At 40.6% G+C, this 18,739-nt stretch overlaps 2 non-coding genes and 1 pseudogene across 2 annotated transcripts; all 3 read right to left on the bottom strand.

The window, feature by feature from the left end:
• Nucleotides 1–1,157: 1,157 nt before the first annotated feature.
• LOC141541950 (small nucleolar RNA U3) lies at nucleotides 1,158–1,358 on the bottom strand (annotated as a pseudogene).
• Nucleotides 1,359–6,742: 5,384 nt separating this feature from the next.
• On the bottom strand, nucleotides 6,743–6,959 carry LOC141541948 (small nucleolar RNA U3). Its single transcript, XR_012481965.1, has one exon. It is a non-coding gene; the product is annotated as a small nucleolar RNA U3 (small nucleolar RNA).
• Nucleotides 6,960–10,759: 3,800 nt separating this feature from the next.
• LOC141541949 (small nucleolar RNA U3) lies at nucleotides 10,760–10,976 on the bottom strand. The gene has a single exon (XR_012481966.1). It is a non-coding gene; the product is annotated as a small nucleolar RNA U3 (small nucleolar RNA).
• Between the last annotated feature and the right edge of the window lie 7,763 nt (nucleotides 10,977–18,739).

Raw genomic sequence — 18,739 nt, 5'->3', positions numbered from 1 at the left:
AGGTGGCGCAGTGGATAGAGCACCAGCCCTGAATTCAGGAGGACCTGAGTTCAAATCTAGTCTCAGACACTTAACACTTTTTAGCTGTGGGACCCTGGGCAAGTCACTTAACCCCAGCCTCAGGGAAAAAAAAAAAAAAAAAAAAAAAAAAAAAGATTTCTCAAATTAAAATAGCTCCCCTTGCACGTGTGTACCTGATCATGGTGCTCATCGAGTCTAGATGATTCTTAACTCTCTTCACCATCACCTATTTCACAGACCATCTACTTTCAGATACTTAACATTCCCTCTGATTTTTTTCAGTCTTTTGATTTTAATACTTTTTTTTTTTTTTTGGCTCATAAAGTCATTAGTTTCTTTTTGATCCATTTTAATACGTGTGTGTGTGTGTGTGTGTGTGTGTGTGTGTGTGTGTGTGTGTGCAGGTGGGGGCTGCTGGGTGCCAGAATGGGTAACTGCTCCTTCCATCCGCCCAGCCAGCCAGGAGTGTGGTGAAGCAGCTATGTTCTAGCTCAGGGGTGTCCCCTCCCTCTCAGCCCTGTAGGATGGCTTCCAGTCAGTCAGTGGGGGCAGCTTAGAGCCTCAGAGAAGCAGAACTGTCCGACACTTTCCCAGTCCCAGGCTGGGCTTCTCCTCATTCTGCCTTCCCCTCACTCTCACAGAGCCCCTCTACCGCAGGTACTCAGAGTCCCTTCTGGGCCTGGTTCTCAGGTCCTGGTGTTGTGTCTGACCCCACTGGAGCTTTCTTGTTGAAAGTTCTGGAGGGGTTTGCCATTTCCTTCTCTAGCTGATTTTCCAGCTCAGGAAACTGAACTTATCAAGGGCTTTGCGACATGGGCACGACAGAGACTGCCCCTCAGCTAGGAAGAAAGTATTAAATATATGTGTATTAAATATATATTAAAGTATTAAATATATATTAAATATAACAGGGTTTTGACTTATCTTTCATCTTTGTAGAGTCCTGGGGAAATGTTAGTGACATAAGCTGGCCTCCCACTTCCACCAAAGAAAGGATAAATGGAAAAAAAGGGGTAACTAGGGGAAATGAGAAACTGCAGAGTAGGCATTTCTGGAAGAGCTGAGGTAAGGAAGAAATGAGTAAAGTTCTAGGAGGACTCCTTTCTGACTTTGAGACACAAGTGAATGAGGGAGGATCTACTTAGCCTGCGTCCTCTTCCTTTCACCCAACCCAAAAAGGAAGAACGATCATCAATGGTAAGTGACAGCTGCTGAGAAGCAGCTTCACGCTCAGAAGAGAACGCTGCAGCTCCTCCTCGTGGTTGCCTCCGTGCTACACTTTCAGCCACAATTCTCTAGTCACATACTATAGAAATGATCCCTGAAAGTATAGTCTTAACTCACAGCCCCACGCCGCCCCCAGCCCTGCCGGGCCCACGGCCCTTCTGCTCATGGTCACCTTTCCTCACCTGCCAGCCTTCCCCCTCGAGCCCCCCCAGCTCCTCATCAGTCCCCACCAAGGGCCTATTTCAGGCCCAGACAGGGGATACAAAGCTCAATGGCCACCAGGTTCCTCCCACTGGGAGACTCTGTCTCAGCCCTTCCAGCCACACCCTTCCTCATTAGCATAGTCCCTAGACGTGGAGGAGGTGCTGAAATTACAGGGAAAGCACTCTGCATGGGGCCTTTGTGAGCACCTGGGTGGGGGAACATCAGTCAATGGGGCAGCATTGGGGGAGGGTCCCTCCTGTGTCAGGCACTTTCTAGAGCCCACGTGGAAGAGCACAGCTCAGAGGGACCTCTACCCCCCCAACCCCCCCATCTGTACACAGGGCCCCTGTCACTGACAGGCTTCCCTTCTGCAAAAGAAAAGGGCTGAGATTAGAGACCAATGGAGAGAAGACAGGATCCCTCCTGACTGGGAAAATGGGGAAAGGCCTCTGGGAGATGCTGCCCTTGGGCTCAGCCAGGGTGGGAACTTGGGGTCCCCAGAGGCAAGATGGAATCAAGAGGGAGGGGATTCCAGGAGGGGGGGAGGGGGGGCCTTATGCAAAGGCACAGGGAGAGGCTGTTTGGGGGGCAAGGAGGCTCAGGCTGGGGGGTTGTTTTGGGCTGAGGGTGGAGTGCATGGGGATGGGAGGGGTGGGAGGAGAAGCAGGAGAACAGGGTGAGGGAGGGGGGAGGGGGGACAGGACACACAATGTTGGTCAACCCCTTGGACTATCAGTGGGTAAGATGGATTGCACACAATGTAGGCCCACTTTTCCTGCTGTTGGTGGCAACTGGGAGTGAATTTCAGGAAGAGGGGAAAGGAGCCAGATGCCATTTTATTTTATCATTATATCAAAGGCCTGAGAGGATAGAATGTAAAGTGATTGCCGGGAAGGGAGGGAGAGACTAGATAGGAGATGAGGAGATAGTAGAAGAGAAAACAGATGAAAAGAAGAGACAGGAAATGAAATACTCTAGTTGCAGTCACACTAAGTAAGGGGCCATATTCTGCAGATATCTGAGTGGTAGAATTAGCAAAGCTTGAGAACAGATTGGACTGGTGTTTGAAGAAGTGAGGAGTCGAAGATGACACTTCAGTGGTAATTTTGTGTGATTTTTTTAAATAGTGGTCTTCTCAACAGTAAAAAGAAAGTTAGGAAAAAGTTTTTTAGGAAAAATAAGTTGTTTTGGTCATACCAATTTAAAATGTCTACTGGTACATTGGAGATGGGAGATTAGAAGAAAGGTTTGGCTTGCATAAACATGTTTCAGGATTATCTGTAATGTTCTGGTCGGTTTTCTGGAGGTCTTGGGACCAGCCTTCCTTTCAGCTAAGTAATCACCATGAGAACAGCCAGGGATAAAATCTCCTTCACAGTCTGTCTCCTTGCCTGGGGCCGAGCTGCTTTCTGGAGGCGCTTCAGATCCTTGGTCTGCAGTGGAGAAATGACAGAGGACAGGCCATCCACCAAGGTGAGGGGAGATGGAGTGAAGGTCTCTTGTCCAGTCCTTGTTGGCTCTTATATATTCTATTATAATTACATCATCATAGGTGTCAATCATCTGGTAGGACTACATTAAGTACTAAATACATGTACTGAACCAGAGAACTATTAATCCCTAAACTGGATAACCAGTGTCTTATCAATTCCTCTGAGTTAACACCTTGTTTCAAGTATGCTTCTCCAGAGTTCTGGCCCTCTACAATTATCTGTATGGTAATGATAATTCAATTCATGAGAACTCTTGATCTCATGCAGTCCAAAAGAATTGAGAGGAAAAAAAAAAAAAAAACCCAGAATAATAGATTGGAAGCAAACCAGGAGAGAGTAGCAGCCCTAAAAGGTTAATTGAGGGGAAGTAGCAAGCTTCAGAGAGGTCAGGAAGGAAGAGGTTTAAGGAATTTTTAAGGATATTACAGACATCTCCCCCCAAAGGAAGGGTGGGCTGTGACAAGGACAGGAGAAGTTAGAGGAAAAAGGCAAGATTTGCATGAGTGCTGATAGCGAGTAAAGACAATCAAGCCAAGGAAACAGTATACACTGTGACTCCACTAAGGTCAATGAAAGGAACCTTGACATAAAGAATCAGCCAAGAAGGCTGAGAAGTGGGTAGTCTCTGGGGTGAGAGGAGTTTCCAGGGAGACCAATGTTTTGGAACCCAAATGAGGAGATAAAAGTCTAGGAAGAAGTAACTGTGGCTGCTATATAAGGTACCCTTCAAGAGTAGAATGATCATCAAAGACAACTGGCCTGACCTGTATTATTCTTCCTGTTTTAAGTGATGTTCTTAAACTGCTGCTAGATTAAGATTCCCTTTTCATTTATCTAGGCTTGTCCATTTTCATCTCCCAGTTTGCTTCTGAATGCAATTTGGTTTGTTATTCAGAGCCACAGAAATCTGTGGAAGAAAGGATTTTTTTTCTTTGTAAAACTGACAATCCTTTTGGTCCTTGATCTTTCTCAGGATAATAGATTTAGATTGATGTTCAAACCTAACTTTTGTCTAGATAAAATAATTGTTCTTCACAGAATGTAAGGACCAGCTTACCTGCACTGGCACCTGCTACCCTCCCCCCCTCCCCCCCCCCATAGTCCCTAAGTGTATTCAATTAGAATGGACGAAAAAGAAACTAATTATTTTAGGAGCCAATTAAAAAATATCAAAATAAAATACTGAAAAAAAATCAAAGTAAATGTAGGTATTTCAGAGCAGCTAGATGAAGGGGAAGAAATTCAAGAATCATTTAGACTATCTGAACACCTTAACCAGATGCACACACATCTATATACAATTGTAGATATCTTAAATTGAGAAATATTAAAAGAAAGTTGCTCTAGTCCCTTAGAATTAGAGGAAAAGTGAAAATAGGGGGAAAAAACAATGGCAGAGATGGGGTTCAGTAAAGACCAGTCATATCCAAAGCAAAATTACAATCATTTCCATTGTTAATCCTTTTTTTAATTATAGTTTTAATTTTCCAGATATATGCATGGGTAATTTTACAGCACTGACAATTGCCAAACTTTTGTTCCAATTTTTTTCCTCCTTCCTCCCACCCCCTCCCCCAGATGGCAGGTTGGCCAATACATGTTAAATATGTTAAAGTATAAATTAAATACAATATATGTATACATGTCCAGACAGTTGTTTTGTTGTACATAAAGAATCACTCTTTGAAACAGTGTACAGTTAGCTTGTGAAGGAGATAAAAAATGCAGGCGGACAAAATTAGAGGGATTGGGAATTCTATGTAGTGGTTCATAGTCATCTCCCAGAGTTCTTTCGCTGAGTGTAGCTGGTTCGGTTCATTACTGCTCTGTTGGAACTGATTTGGTTCGTCTCATTGTTTAAAAGAGTCACGTCCATCAGAATTGATCATCATAGAGTACTCTTGTTGAAATATACAATGATCTCCTGATCCTGCTCACTTCACTCAGCATCAGTTCATGTAAGTCTCTCCAAGCCTCTCTGTATCCATCCTGTTGGTCATTTCTTACAGAGCAATAATATTCCATAACATTCATATGCCAGTTTATTCAGCCATTCTCCAATTGAGGGGGATCCACTCAGTTTCCAGTTTCTGGATACTACAAAAAGGGCTGCCATTCTTGCATATGTGGGTCCCTTTCCCTTCTTTAAGATATCTTTGGGATATAAGCCCAGTAGTAGCAATGCTGGGTCAAAGGGTATGCACAGTTTGATAACTTTTTGAGTATAATTCCAGATTGCTCTCCAGAATGGCTGGATTCCTTCACAATTCCACCAACAATGTATCAGTATCCCAGTTTTCCCACATCCCCTCCAACATTCAGCATTATCTTTCTCTGTCATTCTAGCCAATCTGACAGGTGTGTAGTGGTATCTTAATTTGCATTTCTCTGATTAATAATGACTTGGAGCATCTTTTCATATGGCTAGCAATAGTTTCAATTTCTTCATCTGAGAATTGTCTGTTTGTATCCTTTGACCATTTATCAATTGGATAGTAGCTTGATTTCTTATACATTAGAGTCAATTCTCTATATATTTTGGAAATGAGGCCTTTATCGGAAACTTTGACTGCAAAAATGTTTTCCCAGTTTATTACTTCCCTTCTAATCTTATCTGCATTAGTTTTGTTTGTACAAAAACTTTTCAATTTGATATAATCAAAGTTTTCTACTTTGTGATAAATAATGATCTCTAGTTCTTTGGACATAAATTCATTCCTCTTGCACAGGTTTGAAAGGTAAACTATCCTATGTTCCTCTAATTTATTTACAATCTCATTCTTTATGCATAGGTCATGAACCCATTTTGATCTGATCTTGGTGTAGGTCAATGCCTAGTTTCTGCCATACTAATTTCCAATTTTCCCAGCAGTTTTTGTCAAACGGTGAATTATTATCCCCAAAGCTGGGGGCTTTGGGTTTGTCAAACACTAGATTATTAAAGTTATTGACTATTTTGTCCTGTGAACCTAACCTATTCCACAGATCAACTAGTCTATTTCTTAGCCAATAGCAAATGGTTTTGGTAACCGCTGCTTTATAATATAATTTTAGATCTGGTACATCTAAGCCACCTTCATCTGAGTTATTTTTTGTTTTTTTTTTTTTTTTTCATTAATTCCCTTAAAATTCTTGACCTTTTGTTTTTCCACATGAACTTTGTTGTTATTTTTTTCTAGGTCATTAAAATAACTTCTTGGGAGTCTGATTGGTATAGCTTTAAGTAAGTGGATTAGTTTAGGGAGTATTATCATCTTTATTATATTTGCTTGCCCCATCCAAGAGCACTTAATATTTTTTCAATTGGTTAGATCAGACTTAATTTGTGTGGAAAGTGTTTTGTTGTTTTGCTCATATCATTATTAATCCTTTTATAAAAAACAAAGTGAGCTGCTATTTTGAGAGATATTTTCTTTACTTTTTTTTACATTACCTATCCCAGAATACTTTTCAACTACATCTCCCAAAGAACTATTACATATAAGAAATAATATTATTCCTAAATGAAAAAAAAGAAGAAACAAACAAACACAGAAGAAAGACTAAATAATGAGCTGGGACCAAATTAAGGCATTAGGTGCCTTCACTGACTGACCATTCTCCTCAGAGTCTCTTCTCTAGTTTAGAACATGAGCTACCATAGAGGAGAGAAAGCCAGAAAGCCCAAAGCAAGATCTTGAGCTGTCATAATGCAACATAAACATAGTTGTGACATACAGTAACATAAGAAACAAAAAAAGAAAAATTGGGCAAGGTAAGCAGTTGTCAACTTTTAGACACAAGTGAAAAAGGGAGGATCCACTCAGCCTGCTTTCTCTTCCTCTCGCCCAGCCCGAAGGAAGGGAAGAACGATCATCAATGATAAGTGACAGCTGCTGAGAAGCAACATCACAAACCGGCTTCACGCTCAGAAGAGAATGCTACAGCTCCTCCTCGTGGTTACCTCCGTGCTACACTTTCAGCCACAATTCTCTAGTCACATACTATAGAAATGATCCCTGAAAGTATAGTCTTAACTTGCAGCTCCACACCACCCCCACCCTTGCCTAGCCCACGGCCCTTCTGCTCATGGTCACCTTTCTGCACCTCCCTGCCTTCCCCCTCGAGCCCCTAGCTCCTCATCAGTCCCCACCAGGGGCCTATTTCAGGCCCAGACAGGGGATACAAAGCTCAATGGCCACCAGGTTCCTCCCACTGGGAGACTCTGAGCCCTTCCAGCCACACCCTTCCTCATTAGCATAGTCCCTAGACGTGGAGGAGGTGCTGAAATTACTAGGAAAGCACTCTGCATGGGGCCTTTGTGAGCACCTGGGTGGGGGAACATCAGTCAATGGGGCAGCATTGGGGGAGGATCCCTCCTGTGTCAGGCACTTTCTAGAGCCCACGTGGAAGAGCACAGCTCAGAGGGACCTCTACCCCCCCACCCCCGTCTGTACACAGGGCCCCTGTCCCTGACAGGCTTCCCTTCTGCAAAAGAAAAGGGCTGAGCATCAGGGACCAATGGAGAGAAGAGACGATCCCTCCCGATGGGAAAGCGGGGAAAGGCCTCTGGGAGATGCTGCCCTTGGGCTCAGCCAGGGTGGGAACTTGGGGTCCCCAGAGGCAAGATGGAACCAAGAGGGAGAGGATTCCAGGAGAGGGGGAGGGGGGCCTTATGCAAAGGCACAGGGAGAGGCTGTTTGGGGGCAAGGAAGCTCAGGCTGGGGACTGGTTTGGGGCTGAGGGTGGAGAACATGGTGAGGTTTGACCGAGGGGGGACTGTGTGTCATCATGCAGAGAAGGAGGCTGAGCCAGGCTTGGTGATGTCATGCCAGACATGGCAAAGGTTGGGTTTGGTCTTGGATGCTGGCAGCAGTTGAGAGTTACTGAGTGTTCTTGACCAGGGAGAGTGCAGGAGCTGGGTCTGCCAGCTGGAGTCAGGTTGGGAGGCAGCAACTTTGCTTCCACTGGGTACTTGTTCACAATGGGGGAGGGGAATGATGGGCAACCCTTGGACTATCAGTGGGTGAGATGGATTGCACACAATGTAGGCCCACTTTTCCCGCTGTTGTTGGTGACTGGTCCTGAACTGCAGGAAGAGGGAATAAGAACTAGAGGGGGGAAGGACCCAGATGCCATTTTCCCACTTTTCTCAATCAAAGATCTGAGAAGATGGAATGTAAGTGGTTGCAGGGAAGGGAGGGAGAGGTTAGATAGAAGATGAGGAGATAGTAGAAGAGAAAACATGTGAACAGATAACAAGGAAATGAAATACTCTTGTTCCAGTCACTCTAGGGAAGGGACCATATTCTGCAGATATCTGAGGGGTAGAACTGGCAAAACTTGATAACAGACTGGACTGGTGTCTGAAGAAGTGAGGAGTCAAAGATGACTCTTCAGTGGTAATTTTGTCAAAATGGTGGTCAACAGTAAAAAGAAAGTTTTGGTCATGTTGATTTACGATGTCTACTGGTAAATTGGAGGTGAAAGAAGAAAGAAGAAAGAAAATAATAAAAAAAAAAGAAGAAAGGTTTGGCTTGAATAAACATATTTTAGGATTATCTGCGTGGAAACAAATTCATGGGAACTGATGAAATCATGCAGTCAAATAAAACAGAGGAAAAATGGAAGAAGACCCAGAATAACAGGTTGGAAGAGAACCAGGAGAGAGTAGAGTCCCTAAACACTGGAGTAAGGAGAAGAGAATAGCTGATAGAGTGGGAAGAGCTGCAGAGAGGTCAGGAAAGATGAGGCTTAAGGAAAGACCCTTCATTGTAACTTTGGAAAGAGCAGCGTCATTGAATGATGAGGTTGGAACTGGAGAGTTAATAAAGCAGAAGAAGCAGGGGCTTCTTCAGGATTTTAGCCAGAAAAAGGCAAGAGACAAATGCATTGACAATCACTGGGGAGAGAAGGTTAAGTGAGGGTTTGCTGTGGAGATGGGACACTGAGACATACATGTAGGCAACAAAGAAGCAGCGAGCAGACAGGGAAGATAGAAAAGAAGGAGGGAGTCAGAGAAGCAGGAAGGAAACCGGAGTTAGCAATGCTGGATATTACAGACATTCCCCCAAAGGAGGGATGAGACAAGGACATGAGAATTCAGAGAAACAGGACGGGATTTGTATGAGTGCTGACAGCGAGTAAAGACAATAGAGCAAGGGAAACAGTATACACTCTGACTCCATTAAGAAAAATGAAAGGAACCTTGATACAACCTTGATACAAAGAATCAACCAAGAAGGCTGAGAAGTGGGCAGTCTCAGAGGTGAGAGAGGTTCTAGGGAAACCGATGTTTTGGAACCCCAATGAGGAAATAAAACTCTTTTTTATTTTAATAGTTTTAATTTACCAGATATATGCATGGGTAATTTTACAGCATTGACGATTGCCAAACCTTTTGCTCTAATTTTTCCCCTCCTTTCTCCCCTGCCCCCAGATGGCAGGTTGACCAATACATGTTAAATATGTTAAAGTATAAATTAAACTATATATATATATATACTTGTCCAAACAGTTATCTTGCTGTACAAAAAGAGTTGGACTTTGAAACGGTACAATTAGCCTGTGAAGGAAATAAAAAAATACAGGTGGAAAAAAATGGGGGGATTGGGAATTCTCTGTAGTGGTTCATAGTCAACTCCCAGAGTTCTTTTGATGGGTGTAGCTGGTTCAGTTCATTACTGCTCCTTTGGAACTGATTTGGTTCATCTCATTGTTGGAGAGGCCACGCCCATCAGAATTGATCTTCATACAGCATTGTTGTTGAAATATATAATGATCTCCTGGTCCTGCTCATTTCACTCAGCATCAGTTCATGTCAGTCTCTCCAGGCCATATTTCTACACTACAAAGAGGGCTGCTACAAACATTCTTGCACATACAGGTCCCTTTCCCTTCTTTAATATCTCTTTGAGATATAAGCCCAGTAATAACATTGCTGGATCAAAGAGTATGCATAGTTTGATAACTTTTTGAGCATAGTTCCAAATCATTCTCCAGAATGGGTGGATGTATTCACAATTCCACCAGCAATGTATCAGTGTCCCTTTTTCCCACATCCCCTCCAACATTCTGCATTATCTTTCCCTATATTCTAGCCAATCTGACAGGTGTGTAGTTGTAGGAGATAAAACTCTTGCCAAGGAAGTGAGAGAAGGCAATGGAAGGAGAGGTGTTATTCTGAAAAAGTAATGGGGTTGGGGGTTGATGGCAGACTTGGGGATAGTGTAAAAACAGTCATATCCAAAATAAAATTATAATCATTTTGATCTTTATTAGTTTATTAAAAACTATTAAGCTGCTAATTTGAGGGTTTTTTTTAAACCTAATTACCAAAGAAGCTAAGTTTCTCCTAGAATACCTTTCATCTTACCCATCCAAAAGAAGCATTATACATAAGGAATGATAATACTTCTAAATGGAAAAAAAAAAAAAAAAAAAAAAAAAAAAAAAAAGAAAGAAAACTAATGAGTTGAGGCCTCTGGAAGGTAGAAAGTCTGTGTGCTGCCTGACCAATCTCCTGAGAACCTGGTCCCTAGTTTGGGACTACATGTTGTAGAAGATGAGAACAGGGTAGAAAGGACAAGCCAAGCCCTAATTCCCTTCATCATGAACTTGACAAAGAGAAACAAACCTAACAATTCTATGTAAGTACATAAGTTTCTCCAGCTTTCCTCCTTTGTCTAATCCACAATTCAACTAAGTAAAGCTACTACAGTTATTTCCTTTCCCAAGGTTCTGAACCAATCAGAAAAGTAGGTTCCTGGAGGAGAAAGCAAGGTAAGGAAAACAGCTAACTTTTTAAGTTTCAGGAACAAGTTGATGAGAGAGAAGCCACTCAGCTTGCAACTTCTTCCTCTCACCCAAACCGAAGTAAGGGTAGAACAATCATCAATAGCAAGTGACAATTGCTGAGAAGCAGCATCACAAGCCGGCTTCATGCTCAGAAGAGAACGCTGCAGCTCCTCCTCGTGGTTACCTCCGTGCTACAACTTCAACCACAATTCTCTAGTCACATACTATAGAAATGATCCCTGAAAGTCTTAACTCATAGTCTTAACTCACAGCCCCACGCCGCCCCCAGCCCTGCCGGGCCCACGGCCCTTCTGCTCATGGTCACCTTTCCTCACCTGCCAGCCTTCCCCCTCGAGCCCCCCAGCTCCTCATCAGTCCCCACCAGGGGCCTATTTCAGGCCCAGACAGGGGATACAAAGCTCAATGGCCACCAGGTTCCCCCCACTGGGAGGCTGTCTGAGCCCTTCCAGTCACACCCTTCCTCATTAGCATAGTCCCTGCACCTTGAGGAGTTGATGAGATTACATGGAAAGCACTCTTCATTGGGGCCTTTGTGAGCACCTGGGTGGGGGAACATCAGTCAATGGGGCAGCATTGGGGGAGGGTCCCTCCTGTGTCAGGCACAGCACAGAGGTACCTCCTCCCCCAACCCCCCATCTATACACAGGGCCCCTGTCACTGACAGCCTTCCCTTCTGCAAAGGAAAAGGGCTGAAATCAGAGACCAATGGAGAGAAGACAGGATCCCTCCTGACTGGGAAAATGGGAAAGGCCTCTGGGAGATGCTGCCCTTGAGCTTAGCCAAGGTAGGAACTTGGGGTCCCCAGAGGCAAGATGGAATCCAGAAGGAGAGGATTCCAGGAGAGGGGGAGGGGAGTCTTGTGCAAAGGCACAGGGGGAGGCAGTTTGGGGGCAAGGAGGCTCAGGCTGGGGGCTTGTTTTGGGCTGAGGATGAAGTGCATGGGGGTGGGAGGGATGGGGGGAGAAGCAGGAGTACAGGGTGAGGGAGGCGGGGAGAGGAGACAGGACACACAATGCTGGTCAACCCCTTGGACTATCAGTGGGTAAGATGGATTGCACACAATGTAGACCCACTTTTCCTGCTGTTGGTGGCAACTGGTCCTGAACTGTAGGAAGAGGGAATAAGGACTAGAGGGGGAAGGATCCAGATGCCATTTTCCCATTTCTCTTTATCCAAGCTCTGATGGAATTTAAGTGAGGAGGGAAAGGCCAGGTAAGTGATGAGGAGAGAGCTGACGGCAGACCAAAAGAAGAGACAGGAAATGAAACCCTCTCGGTCTGGTCCCACTAGGGAAGGAGCAGCATTCTGCAGCTTGCTGAGGTTAGAATTAGCAAAGCTTGAGTGAGGAGAGATTGGATTTCTGTGTGAGGGAGTGAGGAGTCAAAGATGATACTTCAGTGGTAGTTCTGTGTGACTTTAAAATGGTGGTCTTCTCAACGATAAAAAGGAAAAATAAGTTCAGTTTTGGTCATATTGATTTGATGTCTACTGTTTATTGGAGATGGGAGATTAGAAGAAAGGTTTGGATTAAATAAACACATTCTGAAATTATCTCTTTAGAAATGATAATTAAATTCATGGGAACTAATGAGATCACGAAATCAAATAGGACAGAGAGAAAATAGGAGAAGACCCACAATAATAAGTTGAAAGGGAACCACAAGATAGTAAAGTCCCTAAAAACTGGATAGAGAATATCAAGGAGAAGAGAATAACTGATGTATTGTGAAGGGCTGTAGACAGGCCAAGAAGGATGAAGTTAAGGAAAGATCATTCAATGTAACCTTGGAAAGAACACTTTCATTGAATGATGAGGTTAGAAGCCAGACAGTAGAGAGTTAAGAAAAATGAAACTGTCTATAAATTTTTTTTTTCCACAATTTTCTGCTTTTTTCCCCTCTAATCTTGACTATCTTGATTTTATTGATGGAAAATCATTTTTAATTTAATGTAACAAAATCATCCATTTTTAAACTTCACAATGCTCTCTATCCTTTGTTTTATGCTTACATTTTCTCCTTTCCATAAGTGTCATCAGTAATGTGTTCCATGTTCTAATTTTCTTGTTTTATATATATATATATATATATGTCATGTATCTATTTTTGACCTTTTCTTGGTAAATGGTATAAGATAATGTCTTATTTATGTCCAATTTCTGCCAGATTACTTTCCAAGTTTCCCAACAATTTTTCCAAATAATGAATTCTTATCCCCAAAGCTTAAATCTTTATATTTAACAAACACAATTTGCTACATAGTGTATGTTTACTATGTTCCACTATCTATCTACTTTTATATTTTTTACCTATTAACAGATAGTTTTGACAATATAGTCTTAAAATATAGTCTGAGGCCTGGTATACTCAGTGCATTTCTACAATGGACATAATGTAGTTGATGGTTGCGGCTGTCGTGTTTTTTTCTCTCTTATTAGGTGCCTCCCTCCTTTAAACCCCATTTCTTTAAATTAATCTACCCTGGATAATTGGTTTTAAAGGCCAAGATACTATTTGGATGAGGTTATCACAGCATACTCACTGGATGGGTGGTTGTGACAGTGAAGGCCTGAACTGATCTGCCCCAGTCTCATGTGTAGAGTATTTATCTCCAGATGAAATCTTCTCAAGTCATCTAAAGTGAAGAAGTACAGTCTGATAGGGATATAAAACTCCAATGGGTAAACCAGGTTAAATAACACTTCCTTATACACTTTTTGGAAGCTGAAGCCATAGAAATGAGAGTGCATACCCTCTGCTGTTACACATTTCTCAGTGAATCATTGTCTACAAAACTGGGAAAAGGTGCTACCGTTAAATCCCTTCATTTTACTTACTCATGGGCCAGTAGCTTATCTTTGATCCAAGCTAAAAATTCTTTTGGCTGCTTTTCAATCTGTAATTTAGATATTATTTAACCCCTAAGTAGTCTAATACATAATCTAAGAGACAATAATAGATAAGCTGATAAAACAGATTTTTAAAAATGTAATGTTGGAGAAACTGAGGAAAAGTAGAGAATAGAGAGTACAAGATCCCTGTTGCCCCCAGGGCTGAATAAGTCTCAAAGTATCCAGTAATGAGTGAAGAATTCCAGGGATTTTTATAGGACTTCAGTAATAAGGTGAACAAAGGCAGAAGGTAGAGAGCACTGGTGAGCAGGAACTTTTCAAGAAGGGACCATAAATTCGGTAATGACAGATTGGGGGGGAGCACCATAAATTCTGATAACTTAGGAGGAGCTAGCAGCCAAAATATCTGAAGTAGGAGATCTGCTTACCTATCTCTAAATAACCTATCTACAATTTATGGCTCTATAGAATGCTGATGGTCAGGGCTAGTTATCTTGGTCCTAATTTATATCAGTTCTAATGGTCAGGAAGGAGGATTGCAACCAGGAGGATTGAGGCAGAACAATTCAAGGAAACTGAAGTAGAACAATTTAGGGAAACTGAGGCATAATAATTCAGGGAAACTGAGGCAGAACAATTAAAGGAAACTAAGGCATAACAATTAAAGGAAACTGTGGCATAACAAAACTTTGATCAATATTCTAAATATTTTAATAATTATTTTACTTTATATAATTTTAAGATATTTTAAGTCAGTTTTTTAATTTTCAAAGTTATAATAATTCTATATCACTAAGAAAAGGAAAACAAAATAAATCTAAAAATAAAATGGTCAATATCTTTCTCTAACCAATAAGATGTAAAATTAAAAAGTCATATCTATAATAATCTTATGGGGCAGCTAGATGGTGCAGTGGATAGAGCACCAGCCTTGAATTCAGGAGGACCCGAGTTCAAATCTGGTTTCAGACACTTAACACTTCCTAGCGGTGTGACCCTGGGCAAGTCACTTAACCACAGCCTCAGCGGAAAAAAAATAAAAAATAATAATAATCTTATAAAAATAATCCTCTTTTGGTTAAAAGAAGAAATAAAGTGATTGATTATATGCACTATTATAAAATTGTCAAAATTTTATGTCCATATAATTGCCCAGTATATTACCTATGTTTTCTGGGGATGTGACCAATATATTCCCCAGCTTCATTTAATTGCATCCATTTTCTCATCATGTTGTAATACTTCAACATGACAACACAGATTTATTGCTCAGCCTTCCAAAGCTCCCATCATCAATTTGCAACTGTGTAATATGTTCCTCCTAAACCAGATGCTAGCAAATGACCTTTTTTTTTTTTTTTTTTGGTTGTTATTGGTTGGTTGTTTTGTCCGTTTGTTTGCTTTGGTTTTGCCAGCTGTGGTTATTTCAAAAGCAAAGTGTCCATTTTAAAAGTAAGTCACTGTCTTTGATGTGACTATTAGGTTCCTCTGATCTATAATTACAAAGTTTGATCTTAGCCTATAAAAAAATTAGGTTCACTCATCTATTTTGATATGAACTTTGAAATTAGCTTACTCTCTTCCCTTGTCAGGAAGAAGCTAACCAAATCCCAGACTATCTTTTTTGTATAGAGTGATGTAAGGATGGAATTTTTTATCAATCTCCCTTGTCTATCCCTCCAACCTCTGAGCATTTTAAAACAATATTTGAGATATTGATTATGGTCTGAGACTGGTCAGCCAGGAGGACTCCACCTGGCTCTTCCTTGATCACTCCATTTGAGCTGTCAGAGTCTTTCTTCCCTTCCTCATGCTCCCATGCTATCTTATAGTTCTTAAATGAATTCCTTCAAACTTCTTTCCTTGGTAACTCTATTGTTTTCCCAAATCCATTTCATATTTACCACTCCTGGTAGCTGTTTTACCTCTTTATTCAGTCTGTAACTTCTCATAAATAAATCTTTTTTTTTTTTTTAAATAAAGAGAATAGCCATTGTGAATTTGTCACATGTATTTTGAACTAGGAATTGCTACCCTGATCTCATTATTGTTATAATGAAATCTATATTGAATTGAAATATAATGAAATGATAAGAAATGTAATCATTTCTTATTAACTTTACACATTTCTTTAAAATAGCCTTAAAATGGCAGCCCTTGTGAAGTTATGATTATCTTCACTCAGTCAACAAGCATTTACTGAGTGCCAGGTATTGGTGGCAAGACTCAGACTCTCAGTAGCTGTGTGACTCTGGGAAAGTCTCAGTTTTTTCACATGTAAAATGAATTGAAGAAGGAAATGGCAAACTGTTCCAGTACTTCTCTCAAGAAAATCCCAAAAGGGATCACCAAGAGTGGGACACAACTGAAAAAAAATGAACAACACAATTTACATATTTCTGTTCTAGTTGATTGAATCTCTATCCATGAGTTTTCTTATTTGATTGATATACTTATGGCCAGTTTTCAATTGGTTGATAGTTATTTGCCCAAGTTTTGGTGTTAACCCAAATAACCTAAGGGGAAAATTTTTTCTTTCAAGCATTTGCCAAAGGAAAAAGTCTATATAACCAAATAATAAATAAAACTCAAGAAGTAAATATTGACAAATATTAGATAGAAAAAACTCAAATAGCACAATCTAAGACTTTTTTTTTAAAGAACAAGAACTAATCATTAAATTAAAAAAGAAAAAAGCATCAATTCCTTAATTTTAAAAAAGCATCAATAATACTCAAATAAGCTTTGGTAAAAGTAAAATGGGGCAGGGGGCAGCTGGGTGGCATAGTGGATAGAGCACCAGCCTTGAATTCAGGAGGACCTGAGTTCAAATCTGGTCTTAGACACTTAACACTTCCTAGCTGTGTGACCCTGGGCAAGTCACTTAACCCCAGCCTCAAAAAAAAAAAAAAAAAAAAAAAAAAAGTAAAATGGGGGGAAAAGAGGTTATTTAAGAATCAAAGAAATAAGAAGAATTAACAGAAGCTTTTCTAGACAACTGTGAGTTTGCAAAACTGAATTATGAAAAGAAATGGAGCAATATCTGCCAAATACCCAGATTACAGAAATTTTAATCTATGTAATCTTTTTACATTCTGTCTTCAAAGTCAGATTTTTGACTTGCATAGAATTCATGTGTTCTTTTAATATTATTGTCCTTTGCTTCCTTTCTGCCACATTTCCCTTCACTTCAGTAGTTTTGTGTTCAAATCTGTTTTTCTATCTGTCACAGCGTCTGTATCTTTGAATAAATTCTCCATTTCCATCATCAGTTTTTTCTACCTTAGCAACTGGATTTTAAAAGTTCTACATGGGAAAACTTGAATTTCTCACTTACATTCATTCCTCACCTCTTTTTATGAATGTTTTCTCTTTTGACCTTTCTGAAATTTCTTGCTACTGGATCTCTGGGGAGTCTATACAATTTTGTTTTCGCCAATCAATAAAAGTTCACTTTCCTTCATATTGTAGGAACAGGGAAGAATTGGACCTGTGATTTTATTGATATGAGGAATTCTTGATGAGGAACTTCCTTCTACCAAAGTAAATCTGTACTTTTTTGTTGTTGTTGCTTATAGACTAATAGAATTGCCTAGAACACTGTTTAAGTAAGTTGCCCAAAATCATACAACCAGAGAGAGATTTTGAATCCAGGTTTTCCTAGTTCTGGGCTTAGCTCTCTATCCCCTAAAACAGGGCTACCTCTTTCACATTATAATATTTGTCTAATAGGATTTGATTTCTTTTTTAAAAAAAGCATAATGGAGGATTGGTCAATGAGAGATCTTTATAGATGAATCAAAGGAGAATATCTATGGATGAAATTGCTAGTAATGGAAGGGCAGGTAATTGCCAGTTCATGGAATGAGGAAAGGGACAGAGTTGACGCTTGAATTGACCAAGTCTTGCAGAGGGCTCATTTCCAAAGGTTAGAGGAAAGGAAGGAGAGGCTTCCTAGAACAAAGAGCCAGGTGAGGAAGTTGGAACATCTTGTTACTTCTAAGGATTAGCAGACAGGTCTCTTTTGTATGTGGCCTGGATGTTGGGGAGGAGTAAAAGGTAATACTGCTGGCAAGTTAGGTAGAAGGTACATTTTTCATATAAGGCTGGGCTTGTATTAGCCAAGAGAGGAGTTCATATTTGATCCTAGTGGACATCAGGAGTCCTTGCCAGAATTGTTAAAAGGACTGGGAGGGTTAGAATTATATAAATATATATATTTCTGAAAGGTCCTAGCATGTTTAGGATGTTCCTACTAAGTGATGTATTTGGTAGTGCAAGTCTCATATCATTTTCAGTTTACCTACATACTATACTCTCAACCACATTTATTTAACAACATAATATTAATTTTTTTGTTAGAATTCTTATTTTAGCCAAAAATATCTCAAGCTAAGAGGAAGCACAAACTTTTTTGCTCATGATCACATTTTCATTGCTTTTCCTCTAAATCCTTCTTATTCAGCACCATTGATCCCTAACTTTTGTCTCAGCCTTCCAAATTTCAAAATTCTTAATTAATATATAGCCATCTTCCAGCAAATCTCAAGATGAGAGGAAAGGCATCCTATTGAATTTAAGAATTTATTAAGCTCCCACTGTGGATCCAGCCTTGTACCAAATAAGCCCAAGATGAACCTATTGCCATGGCCCTTGGATATAAAACAAGTCTTCAAGCAAACAATAGCAAAATGATAAGAACTTATCTTTCTCTTCTTCTTTCTATCTATATTTATATTTATAGGATAGAAGATGGAGGAAACTTCCTCTATCAATACATGTTAAAACCTCTGCAATTTTTCATCTCAGAGTTTTTCTTTATATAGTGCTGAGGAATTAAGTGATTTGCCAGGAACACATTCAGAGCAAGTATGAAACAGAGGGAGAACTTTAACTCAAGTCCTCCAGTCTCTGAAATCAACTCTTTATCTACCATGCTATGATACCTCTCACATGTATATTGACTATATATGCACCTAAGGCCCACAGATTGCCCTCCAGTTTATTTGAATTATTGTTGTAATGCAGATATGAACTAGGCTTTTGGGACCATTCCTTGGAGCATGCACTAATATTCTCAGTTTAGTTTTAGACTCATCATGGAAGCTTAGGGGAGCCTACTTCCTTTCCTTCTCTGGTTATTGAA

The sequence above is a fragment of the Sminthopsis crassicaudata genome, chromosome 4, assembly GCF_048593235.1.
Source record: "Sminthopsis crassicaudata isolate SCR6 chromosome 4, ASM4859323v1, whole genome shotgun sequence".
Taxonomy (NCBI): Eukaryota; Metazoa; Chordata; class Mammalia; order Dasyuromorphia; family Dasyuridae; genus Sminthopsis; species Sminthopsis crassicaudata.
The sequence above is the reverse complement of the archived record's forward strand: the minus strand, read 5'-3'. Positions and strand labels throughout refer to the sequence as shown.